The following is a 13,798-nucleotide window of genomic DNA, read 5'->3' on the forward strand; positions in this document are numbered from 1 at the left end:
GAGAAGTCCATTACATTCAATTGTGCCACAGTTTATCTGTCTCTGGCTACAATGTTCTCCTGGTTCTGCTCCTTCAACCAAGACTCATTTATCTAGCAAAACTGAGCATAAGAATTCAGAGGGGAAAATGGGTTTTAATAAAATAGCAGAATTTCAAAAATTCCTGATGAAAAGAGTAGAACTGAATAGGAAAATCTGACTCTCTAATGTAAAACTCAAGAGAAGCATAAAATGGTAAACAAGAAAGAGAAATGAAAAAAATTCAATAAGATTTAACTATTTACATATCTTTATGGGAAGATGATTCTTGTGATTGCCAAGAATTTTATCATTATTAGGACAGTTACAAAGAGTATGCATAGATGGAGATGAAGTTGTAAGTTGAATTTAATGGGTTTATAGAAAAAATAAAATTAAGGCATGAAAAAGAGGAATATATTGGGAGTAGCGAGGAAGGGAAAAAAGAGTAAAGTGCAAATTATCACACATAAAAGAATCATGAAAGTTTTTACACTGAAGGGGAGGATGAGAGAGGTGAGAAGGGGAGCTCATGAACCATACTCTCATCAGAATTGGCCCAGTGAGGGAGGAACTTACACAATCCATTGAGTATAGAAACCTCTTACCCTAAGCACTACTTCCTTGGGCAACCCATTCCACTTTTGGTTATCTCTAGTTATTAGTAAAGTTTTATTTACTTTTGATCTTCTCATATTGAATCTAAATTTGTCTTTTAAGAATAATTTCCACACATAATTTCGTATTCTGCTTCTAAGGGAAAGGCAGGCCAAGACTAAACTCATTGCTACATGATAGACTTTCAGATTTGTTACAAACAGGTATCATATCCCCTCCAAATTCTTCTTCCTGAGCAAACAACATCAGTTCTTTTCATCAAACATGAAATGAATTTTGCAAGGCAATTTTGCAAGTTTAGGCAGAGTTGGAACTAGAATTCAGGTCTCCATCATATCAAACAGTATCTGAATACAATGTGAACGAGTCTTCAATGACATGAATTTTTAAGTATTTTGGATTAGAAAGGGAAGTGTCAACACTGAATTACCATGATATCATAAACATGACAAGCTTTCCATACATCATGTACCCCAATCAACTTCCAACTTTTATGATTAACACATGCTCTTGCCATTGGCTACCTTGAATATATAGAGAACCTTGGAATCATAGAGGAAGGGACTACATAAGCAGCAAATGTAGTCAAAAAATCAATTTTCACAGAGCTTATACATAATAGGCTGAAATTTGTAGTGTTGTCAGAAAAATACCAGAAAAATAAAAGGTATAATTCTCTTTTGCCTACTGAATGCATGAATGAATTAATGATTTTAAAGCATATATTAAGTTCTTACTATGTGTCAAGAATTCTACTAAGTTCTCAGAATATAAGTAGAATATCACTTGAATGCCTTATTCTGAAACACTTATTTTTCTCCAGGCAGATAGTACATACATGCTGGAAAGACTGACAAGAACCAGGGTCCTGGGGATGCAATGGGGAGAGAGGGAGAGACAGAGACAGAAACAGACAAAGAGCCAGAGAGAGAGAGAAACAGAGACAAAGACAGAGAGTTAGAGAGGAGAGGACAGAGGAGGGAAGGAGGAAGAGAAGAGGAAGGAAAGGAGAGAGGCAGAGACAGAAAGAGAAACTGAGATGGGAAGAAGATAGGGATGGAAATTAAGACAGAGAGATCTAGCCAGATCCCGAGAGAAGAAGGTACAGGGGGAAAGATAGAGACAGATAGATTCTGAGCCAGAGAGAGGTAGGGAGGGAGAAAGAGCCAGAGAGAGACAGAGACAGAGAAAGAAAAGAGAAGAGGTGAGGGGGGAGAATATGAAAGAGGAGAGAGATGGAGTGAGAGAGAAAGAGAGGGACAGACAGACAGACAGACAGACACAGACATAGAGAGGCAAAGAGAGTCAGAGAGAGCATGAGAGTGAGAAAGAGAGCAGGAGAGGCATCCTGGTGGAATTGTTAGAGAGCTGGCCTCAAAATCTGTTTTGACCTGAATTCAAGCCCTGATACCTCCTCTCTGTGTGATTCTGAGAAAATTGCTTAAAGAGCAACTCATACATCCTGTGTGTGAGTCCGACCTTCAGTTCTCTTATCTGTAAAGTGAGCATTAAACTTATACCACTTACTTCCCAAGGTGACTATGAAGAATATGTTATATCATCTATATAATGCTATGTAATAAATACAAGTTATTACTATTATTCTTTCTTAATTCTGACATCCTATTTCATATTTTAATGCAAGTTAAAATGGATATATGCAGGAATGGAATAGTACTTACCATGTGCCAGGAACTGTGCTAAATACTTTTTACACATATTTAGTTCTCATACTACCCTGCAAGGTGGATGCCATTATAATTCCCATTTTATAGTCGAGGAAACTAAGGTAAATAGAGTTTAAGTGATGTGACAAGAATCACACAACTAAAATGTATCTGTAGTTAAATTTTAACTCTAAACTAAATTAAACTTTAATTTAAAAAATCTATCTTTGTTTTCAGGTACAAAATTCTATTCCCTGAGCAATCTCCTGCCTCTGGAGTGGCAATGTGGAGTTATCAGTTTATGAGATAGGAAGGTATAGGCTCAAGTCCTTCGTTTGATACATATTCGATTGTGTGTCCCTAGTCAACTTTCATAACTTCTCAGTGCCATGGGACAACTCTTTGATATCCTAAATTGCAGAACAGTGGTTGGTTTTCATTGATAAAGAACATTTCCTCATCTGGCATTCTTATGCCAGTAAAACAAAAGTTGAATCCCTCTCCTCCTTACTCCCCCCCCCCTCCAAAAGAAACACACATATATTTACACAATCCATGTTTCCTCACAGCTATACTAATCTCAATCTAATACACAAGAAACACCAACAGGGCATAAAAGAGTAACATAGCTTTGATTAGGGTTCTTTAATATTATCTTGAGACATATTAAATAGTAACCAAATGAACTGCCAAACTTTCATAAATGATATGGCAAGGTTCTACCTCCTATGACTTCTAGACAAATCATGAATATTTCTGTAAATTCCATGGCAAAATGAGGAACATTCTTCCCAGGGATGGGAGCAATACCTGTACTTCTCAGTCATTTTATAACTGTGTGACTGTGGGGAATATGAACAAATTAATAAAATATCTACCAATTATAGAATACTTTTACACTTAGGAAATGCTCTACATCTATCTCATCTGATCCTCACAAAAACCTTGGGAGGTAATGTCATCTTATAGATGAGGAAACTAAGACTGCCTGAAAAAGGTGAAGCAACTTGCTCAAAGTCACACAGCTAGGAAGTTTCTGATGCTGAATATGAACTCAGGTATTCCCACCTCTTAGTCCAATGCTCTATCCAAAAGGCAATAGAAAGATTCTTCTTTCTGGACTTGATTTTCTATCCTCATGAAAAATAAGTAGATTCAATCTGGTTGATTTTCAACTACTCTTCAAACTAATATTTTATATTCCTTATACTGATATTCTGTGTTCCAAAGTTCTTTTTAGCTCTACAATCCCATGATCCCTTGAAGTGTCCAAAAGCATTCCTGAAAAGAAAATTCATTCAAAAATGAAATATTTTAGTTTGATTGTCATTGTTTTTTATTATTTCTCAGCATCCCTGAAATTTCAGCACCCTTTGTGATACTGAATAAGATACTGAAGTCATAATGTTTCATCAATTTTGATGAAACAGAAATCTAATTCAATATTACTGGAATTGATTGTGTTCCACAGCAAAGAGTTTGACTTGACTTTTTTGATCATGTCATCAATTCAAAATTCATGATTTTTGGTTTCTCAGGTATGATCTAATCATCTATGCCTTCTTTGTCTTCTCTGAGGGACATATGGAGAGATTTACAAGTTAATCTCACTAGCAATAAATGGCAGGTTTGACTTCTGTTTTATTTTGAATTTTTTCCCTAAATAGTCCATCTAGAGCTGCATTTAAAAATTAAAAAATGCTAATTTACAAAAAATAAATTTTTACTGTATTAACAAGATCTTTGGACAGATTTTATTTTTTGAGAAAATATTAAGTATTTGTGGTTCCAGTGAGTTCTTTTCTGTTCATTCCAAAATGTTAAGCCAAGGTTCTGACTTCAGTGACTTCTAGTTTTTGTATTGACATCTCTTTCAATTTCTTGATGGACAAAGAAATATTTCAGGTGGAGGGAATGCAGGCAAAACCCACACCTCTGTCATTTATTAACTATGAAACCTTAGATAAAATGAACAAATCAATAAAATAAAAAAAATCAATAGTATAGCATTTTAAGATTTGAAAAATATAGGTATTTTTCCCATTTTATTCTCTCAACATCCCTGGAACTGGTGGCACTGATCATCATGAAAGTTTTCACCTTTCCTAGCATGTTATACTTTCAGGGTCAATTATAGGCTTTCAAATCATCCTATTATTACTGTCACTGGGATGCCCTTATCACATATTTCCCTATCTCTAGTGGAGGTCCAAAATATTCAAGCAGGGCCAGAAATAATTCTCAAGGTCTGATGAGTATTAACATCATAGAAATTCATAGTTGGAAGAGATGTCAATTATCATCTTTTGCAAATCATGAATCTCCTCTATTCTGACAACGGGTTTTGCAAACTCTTTTAAAGACCTCTAAAGATGTTTGTGATACTCACTCCATCTCAAAAAAAAAAAGAAGTTCAGTCAACTTCTAGAAATCTCCTTTATCCTCTTGGCACCTTCTAACCTTTGCTCCCAGGTCTATCTTCTGGAGAAAAAAAAATGAGTCCAAATCCTTTCCCATATGTCATTCCTTCAGGCACTTGAAGAAAGCTGTCATTTTCCCACTGTCTTCCCTTATAGTCATCCCATATACCTTAGCTGGCCCTTGTATATAATGGTTTTCTTTTCATTCATCATTGTAATTGCCCTCTTCTGGACATGCTTGAGCCTACCAATAAGCTTTAGGAAATATGCTTATAGAATTAAACAAAGGAATCCAAATGTGTTCTTACCTGGTTTGAGGAAAGTAGAATTATATTAGTCCTTTCTCTGTATATGCAAGAAAAATCAGATCAATGGACCCTTGGAATAGATCTGGAAGAGACTTCAAAGACCATCTATCCCAAACTGCACATTTTATAATTGAGTATACTAAAGACCAGAGATATTAAGTGACTTGACCAAAGCAACAAAAGAAGTGGTGGATTGTAACTTCTGAATCTGTGACTTCAAAGACAATGTTTGTTTGTTTGTTTGTTTTTCTTCTTGACCATGTTGTCTCCCTTTTCACTAGCTGTCCACCTACATTAGCTAGAGGGGTGTTCAGTACCACTGGGGTTGTATTAGGTTAGTATCAAGTTCAAAGAAGGGGTGAAAAGAAAAAAATCAGCCTGGAGATTAACAAAGAGATATGGTCAGAAGATAAAGTAAAAAACCATAAACTAGAAATGGACCTATGGGTTCAAGACTCAAAGAAGATATAAATGAAAAATTGGGTTCTGAACAGGGATTATTAGTGGGATGGCACAGGACTGGTTGTTAACTGAGTTCTAGTCAACATTTTCATCCCGTGACTTAGATGAAGTCATAGTTACAAATGTCCAGGTGATAGGATATGGGGATAGATACTTTGGGTGGTAGAATCTAAGAGATTATATACAAAATGAAATTATCAGCCCAATCTCACAAGTAGTAATTTAATATATACAAACATAGTCCTATATTCTAGCTTTTTAAAAAAAAAGTTAATTGCACAAGTACAGAATAGAACAAATATGATTTTAAAATGTTTTTTTTTAATTTAAAATTATTTAAAAAGATCTTAAAAAGTATTTTATTGAGATACTTTTGAGGATTTATGTCCCCTCATACATGTGAAAATATAGCATTTTAGTAGATCACAAGCTTTATATAATTCAATAGTATGGCATGGTAATCAAAAAAAGGCAAGGTGACTTTAGGCTGGAATATGGGAAACAAAAAGAGGGAGGAGTTGATAGGCAGACCTCCTGTTCCAATTAGAATAGCTCAATACTTTCAATTGTAAAACTCTGACTTTGTAGTTTAAAATAATCTATTTAGACATTGTTTGCTCAATATTCCTACTGCCCAGAAATTTATTCTGTGTATGTCCTCCAAACTTGCCCACACTTCTTAAATTACTCCTCAGTCCAATAAACTTCTTTAATACATATTGAACCCTTTTCTTCTCTTGCTAAGGAAAGGAGATTAAGATTTGAAACAGACTATATCTAGAATTCCAGTCATTCTATTTACAAAGTAGTACACATGTGAAGAGAACATAAGGAAATTTCTAAGACGGACCACAGTGGGGAGGGTAGAATTGTAGAGGTCTGCAGCTGTGAGTAACACCTCCAATCAGCCCATCTATGAAAAGGAGACTAGAATCCTAATTTAATGCTGCTTTTCAGAAATGAGCCATTTCAACTTTATGTGAACACCTGGAGAGGTCTCCAAATGGAAGCTGATTGCGTCATGAAGAGAAGTCTTATGAATGTTACTAGATACTTCTTTATTCATGTGAACTGAGCTCACAAAGCACCAACAATGAACTTTTGGAGCATTGCTTGGAGGCTTGGTGCTAAGATTCATTAGTGTGTTTCCTGGGAGAGAGTTGATAACATAAAGGTCATCAATGCTACTACTAACTTCATGCTTAGTTCATGAGTTTTCCTATGCCTTTGGGTAGAGAAGACATCCACATAGCTTGACCTTAAGAAAACAACATATTTACTGGCCATGATACATAGTACAGTTAAAGTCTTCCAACATCTGTTTCCATTTTTACCTTTCCATCTTTCCTATACACTATTTTATCATTCATTTGACATTCCAGACACACTATTTGATATTCCTCATTACTTATTTATCATTCTGTGATTTGGCTCTGATCAGCAAGACACCTTTTTTATTTCTCTTAATGCTAGAATCTTCCTACAAAGATTATCACTTACACATATGTTGTTCTTCCCTCTAAGGCCAAGTAGACATGTTTCTAATGTCCTTTTTTTTCACAGGATAGTTTTTGAGATACTTCAATAAAAATGTCACTGTTGAACCTACCTTCTCAATATTTAACATCTCATGTAGCTTTAACTGATCTTCATTTGATAAAAATTCAAGAACTTTCATCATCCTAGGTTCTTTCCAGCTAAATAATGTGTGTACTAAACTATGAAGCCAAGATATGAATACAGTGTACTAGTTGCATTCTCATCATGGCAGAATATAGAAAGATTCCCTATTCCCAAAAGATATGCCTCTCTTACTGCCATCTTTGTTGATTCAGATGGATGTTGTAGTCGCTTAAATCATACTATAGATTTTTTTAGACAACTTATTACGTGATCATATCTCACCCACACAGAATTTCTGAAGTTAATTCTAAAAACCTGAAAATAAGACATTTATCACTATAGGACTTAATCTTATTAGATTCAGTCCAGTGTCCTAATTATTCAAAAGCTTTTTTAGAATCTTTACTCTCTCAACCAATTTATTAGATGTTCATATGATTTTTCTGACATCTGTAAATTTAATAAACATTTGAGTTATGTGTTCTTGGAAGTCATTGACTATAAAAATGTTAAACATATAAGGTAAAAAAGGATTCCCTCAGGAATTCTACTGGAGACTTGCCAAGTTGCCATGAATAACCAAAAATTACTCCTTTAATAAGGTCATTCAAACCAGTTTGAAATCATCTAATTTTAGTTTTATCCAATCAGAAGTCTATATGTTTTCATAGGAAATCAGTATGAATTCTAATTATGCTATGTTCTATGTTAATAGATATTTATGTTAACTATATTAATATCAAATAATATCTATGTTAAATACTTAAGATATTTCACAATTCTATGAATTAACTTCCTTATTTATAACATTCTGAGACCCAATTATATGACTTTGGAGGTCCTTTTGATCCTTAAATCTAAGACCTATGAAATACTCTACCAAATGTTTTGATGAAATCTAGATAAACTGTAATTACACCATCTCATTAATATAGTAATCAGCAAATCAGACGAAAAAGAAAATGAAGTTTGTTTTGACATGATCTATTCTGAATGATGCCATGTTGGCTCATTGCTAACCTTTTTCTAGATGTGCACTAATTATTCTTTTAATTACCTCTTCTAGAATTCACCAGGAATCAAAGTTAGGTTTTTTGTGACAAGGCTTGCAGATTCTATTCTCTTCCTTTTTTTTTCTTTTTGAAAATGAGAATATGTGTTCCCTATAGCCCATAGAAAATCTCTAACTCCTAACAATCTTTAAAATATCAGTGACAGTGACTCTTCAATCAAATCTAATAGTTCTTTCAGTATCCAAAAAAGCCTTTCAAGGAAGAAATGACTTATTTTTCAAGTATAGCTAAATATTCTTTATTTCTCTTGAGGGTTAGCTCTCTCTTAATGATTCTTGTCTTGTCTTTTCAAGAGCAGATGTCATTATCCTTGGGATATAAAACAGAAGGAAAAGATGAACTAAATGACTGTCTTTACTCTCATGTCAGTTATCAACCTCCATTCACTGTCAAGATAGATTCTGTCCTTTTTTGATTCTTCTCTATTATACATCATAGAAAAAATTATACTTTTTATTATCCTTAATTTTCTATTACAGTCTCAACTCATCCTTATCCTCAGAATTTCTAATTATGTATATATATATAATATACACACATATTATATATTAAATGTTCCACATATTCTTTGCTACTTGATCTTAGTATGGTACAGATTCTTCCAGAGTAGGTGGAGGTCATCAAAGCCTGCAATCCAGATTTGAAGGTTGGACCAAGTAAATAGTTTAACTGTTCTTATGTTCCCTACTAAATTTCTATAAATACATGTACATAGTCTCTCACAGATACTATTTTCATTGGTGGAAGAGTATGACCCAATTTTATTGGTTCACTATTAGAATAAGAATATTATTTCTCTCATTTTCTATTGAGTATTCAATATAATTATTGTTGCTTTTAATTTATCATATAGTAAGTGTTCAATGGTGGAGTTAATAGTATTGTGGTGGCTATTTTGGTGTGGATGATAAATACTTCAGTGAGGGCTCAGATGATGGAGTGGCATGTAATAAGAGGGTAGTCCTACATATTTCGGTTATTCCTAGAAATCTAAAAGATTGTTTGGATGAGCAAACCAGTCCAGAGGGAAAGAATGGGGGATACACTTTATGCTAAAACTGTCTCTATAACTGTGTATATATATATATATGTATACATATATATACACACATATATGTTATATATGTCTGTGTGTCTAAAATATGTATACATGTGAATAATATATATGCATGTTATAAATACACATATGCATATGCATTACAGTGGACACACCCTGATAAACTCCTTTTAACCAATTGGCTAAACTAGTTTGAAATTAATCTACAGCCCTCAAATCCATCGGTGAGTTGGGGGTGGGGGTCTCTTGACCAGGCATGTAAAAGTTTCACCTGAACAATGGGTGATGAGAACAATTTGTTCCAATGGTCACGAAGGCAGGTTAGGTAGGTACTATGGAACACTTAGAGCTTGGTGAGATCAAAAAGATATCAAGGTGTCATTAACTGCATCCTGAATCATCACCAGTCACCTTTATTTTTGTCTTGCCACTGGACTTTAATGACTCTGAAAGAGAAAGAGAGAGGGGCTAACAATTTTGTGCAGCTCTGCTTCACTTAAATGCAATCCATGTACAAATCAAGACCTCACCTAAGTCATTGGTCCTCTTTGAAATGAAGAAAAATTCATAAAATATATACATTCACATATATATCTTTACACTTGTATATAGTATATCTAATGTATCAAGCATGCATATATGTGTATATATACACACACAATCTAAAAATATATATCTATGTATATATAGTTAGATGGACAGACAGATTAGCTAGCTATTTAGCTAGCTAGCTAGCAAGCTAGATAGATAGATATGATAGACAGGATAGAGATAGCTTATAAGCTTGAACTTCATGTCAGAAAGGGAATCGTAGTCCTTCGCCTCACTTTGGTGCCTTCCTAAGCTCAGCTTTTTGTTTTCTGAAGATCAATTAAAACAATATTTGCAAAGGATGGATTGAAGTCTATGGCACAGAGTATGTGCTATTTAAATGTTTATTATGTTCCTCTATGGAACCAAAAATAAGATGTTCAAGGCCACTCTTATGACTTGAAACATACAAGAAACAGTGTAGTGTAGAGCAAAGAACACCACTTTGGGTTTTAAAATTTGTATTCCAATTGGTTTTCCAACTCTGAACTAGTGGTGTGATCCTGAGCAATTTACTACTTTACTTAAGTTTCAGTCTACTCTTTAAAAGGACAATAAGTTATAGATATTCTCAGTAAGAATTTAAGTTATAGGTCTTTATTTACCAACATGATCCTCATTGTTAAAATGCATAGGCATTCATTTACAAGAGGATTCTTTTTGTTATTGTTCTAGTATTTGTTGAATCAAATATTTTATTCCTTTCCCTTAATTTTCAGTGTACAAGCTGAAGCAACAGCAATAAACTATATGAAATTAGTTGTAAGTTATTTTTTCATTATATATGGATATGACCATTTATTTATTCCTTTTTTTTTTCTTTTTCCCCTATAGTGAGGGAATTTTTTTTTTTGGTGGGGGAGGTGAGGCAAAATTGGAACTTTTGGAAATTACTTCTGAGGAGATCTTCTAGCATAGTAATTTCCTCTCCTAATTCATATCAGTAATGTGTCTATACCAGCATTAGCAAACATTTTCGAGATCACTTGCCTAAGCTATACTTTCAAGGTTCCTGTGAGTGTAAGCCCCTTGCCCCCAGGATCACCAAAGACAGTGAAAGGAGGAAATGTTTGCATTCAACTGCTGTACAGAGGGGCAGGAGCAGTGGATAGGGGAAATTAAGCAGTCCCCTCCAGCATGCCTGGGCATTTTTTCACACCTTTGTCAACATGGGTCTTTACCATTGCCTCTCAGAGTTGCCTGGTGTACAGAAGGGTTATATGATCATTGGTTTCAAAGGCAGTTTCTCAACCCAAGCAATGTAAGAGATGGTATTATCTCTCAACTACATTTCAAAGTATAACCTTATAAAGTCATATACTTGATAGAGGGATGAAAACCTAGGGAAGATTTGAGAAGAGTGGGATAAGGATAACATAAAGATAGGATAGGGGTAATATGGATGTTTATCAGGGTGCAAACAGGGATGGTCAGAGAAAGCAACTCTTGACTAAGCCACATCAAGATCAGAAGTACATGGATTCTCTGCAGAATTATAGACCAGTAGATTCCCATGCCCTTCACAATAACAGAGATAATGTTGATTTGATTATCAATCCTTAAGATAGAGGTGAAAAATGTGTAATGTGTACCGAGCACTGTATTAGGTCGATACAGGGATGAATAAGACATATGTCCTGTCCTTCTGGTCCAGGAGGGGAATGGAATACATACACACATAGAGATGTAATTGAAATCAAACTAAGTTCCAAGTGCAATGGGAGGTCTAAGGAAAGAACATTTCAAACTTCGGAATTGAATTTATATGTCAGGAAGGAGGTAGAGAGGAAATGTCCTTAAGTTTGGTACAGTTGGAAGGGTATGATTTCTAAAGTCAGATATAGATATCATTGTTAGTGGGGATTTTTCCCATTAATAATTTATGCAATCCCTTCTATTCTTGTGTCCTCTGCAATATATATATATATATATATATATATATACACACACACACAATAATAATGACATTAACATAAACTCAGGATTTTAAAGTCAAGTTAAAGTTTATAAAGTATCTCCCATACCACAATCCTATGATATGCAAGCTCTACTTTCCCCATTTTTCAGATGAAGAAATTGAGGCTGAGAGAAAGTTATATGGAAATGAAACAGCAAAAGTAGGACTAAAACCTGTTCCTTCTCATTCTAGGATCTTTGTTCAAGATTTACATCATTTGCCCCATGATTCCTAAATGATAAAGTATCCAAAAACATCCAGGCCATGATATAATTGCTGACACTACACAATGTGATGCTAGATGAGTCCTTGACCCATTCTGGAATTCAGTTTTCTTCCTTAAAATAAGAGGAGGGACATCAATCTAAACACTTTGCTTATTTTAATGACAAGAAATCAAGGACATCTTGGTTTCAAAACCCAAAGTTACTTGAGCTGAAGACAAATTCCACTGCTTGCTAACATTCCAAAATAGAGGGAGGCTAGATTACATTATGGAAGTTTTATTGAGAAGCCAGAATATCTGGAATAGAGGTTGAAAAAAAAGTGTGCCTTAGAATATCTCCTTTACAATCCTAAAAAAGCTGTTTTCATTCTCTCTATTACTTAATGATTCAGTCAAATAGAAGGACTTAGGCTGTTGACTAGTCACCTTTCAAACTTGTCCCTCCCTGACTCAGTATTGCTCCCCTTGTGGGAGACATTGAGTTACCTCCTTGAGCCTTTTAATATTTTATCCTTTTTTCCATATTTATTTCATGACTTTTTAATCTGTGTAGTGTGCTGAGAGCTGTAGGAGAAGGCTCTTTATAAATAATATTATTAATTATCACCATTAATAATAAATCAGGCTCTTGCAGCTTGGATCCCTAGTTGGAAATAGGCAGCCTCATTGTCCAGGCAACAGCTACCTCTGATGTCTAGCTTTAATGTTATAACTTAATTTTAGTTACCATGAATTCATAGAATCAAAGAATGTCACAGATAGAAGTGACCTTGCAACACAGAATGTTACATCTGGAAAGACCTTTAGAAGAACATATTTGGAATATTTAATATTAGTGCTTCAAAGCATCTTAGACCATAGACTGTTGGAATATATAACAGTAGAAAAGAAGGAATCTTAGAAATTGTCTATACTAGGAGTTTTTAAATTTTTTTTTCCTTTCAGAATCAGCTTTGGTAGTTGAGAGAATACTATGTATCTGCTCTAAGAGTCCTATTTTTTAATGCATAAAAATATATATATATATATATATATATATATATATATATATATATATATAAAATAAAACCTAAGATAAGTAAAATTCAGAATGTTATTGCCCCCATATAAGTTCACAAAACACCTGAAATCTATCCAAATGATAGATAGGGGTCCGCAAGTTCCACATTAAGAACCTGAATCTAGATTATTAGACCCTTATTTTATAGATGCCCCAGAAAGCTTAACTGACTAAGGATCACAAAATCTAGGTTTCAGTTCTGGAAGGGACCCAAGAGACCTAGAGAAGTGAAGGGATTCCATCAAGGTCCTCTAAGTAGCAGAGGAAAGATTTTAACCCAATCTTATCATTCTAACGTCCATTCTCTTATATATATATATATATATATATATATATATATATATATATATATATATATATATATATATATATATATATATATTCCAATCTGTCTTTCTAAAGTTACACAACAGAATATAAAATATTAGACTGAAAGGTCCCTTAGGTCCATTTTACCAAAATGGAAATTTGGACAATATGAAAAATTACTTAGAATCATAGATTTAGGGATGTAGAGGTAGAAGGCATCTCAAAGACCATTTACTCTAACCCCATTATTTTACGGCTTCATGATTTACTCCAGCCATGAGGGATAGTCAATGAACTTCCTTGAATTGGGAGATAACAGGACTTGTGGGAGGCACAGTAAAGAAATCACACCAGATACATTATAGTGCTACAATTAACAACTGTTTGATGTGGGTAGATCTAATGTATG

The sequence above is a fragment of the Monodelphis domestica genome, chromosome 1 (assembly GCF_027887165.1).
Source record: "Monodelphis domestica isolate mMonDom1 chromosome 1, mMonDom1.pri, whole genome shotgun sequence".
Taxonomy (NCBI): Eukaryota; Metazoa; Chordata; class Mammalia; order Didelphimorphia; family Didelphidae; genus Monodelphis; species Monodelphis domestica.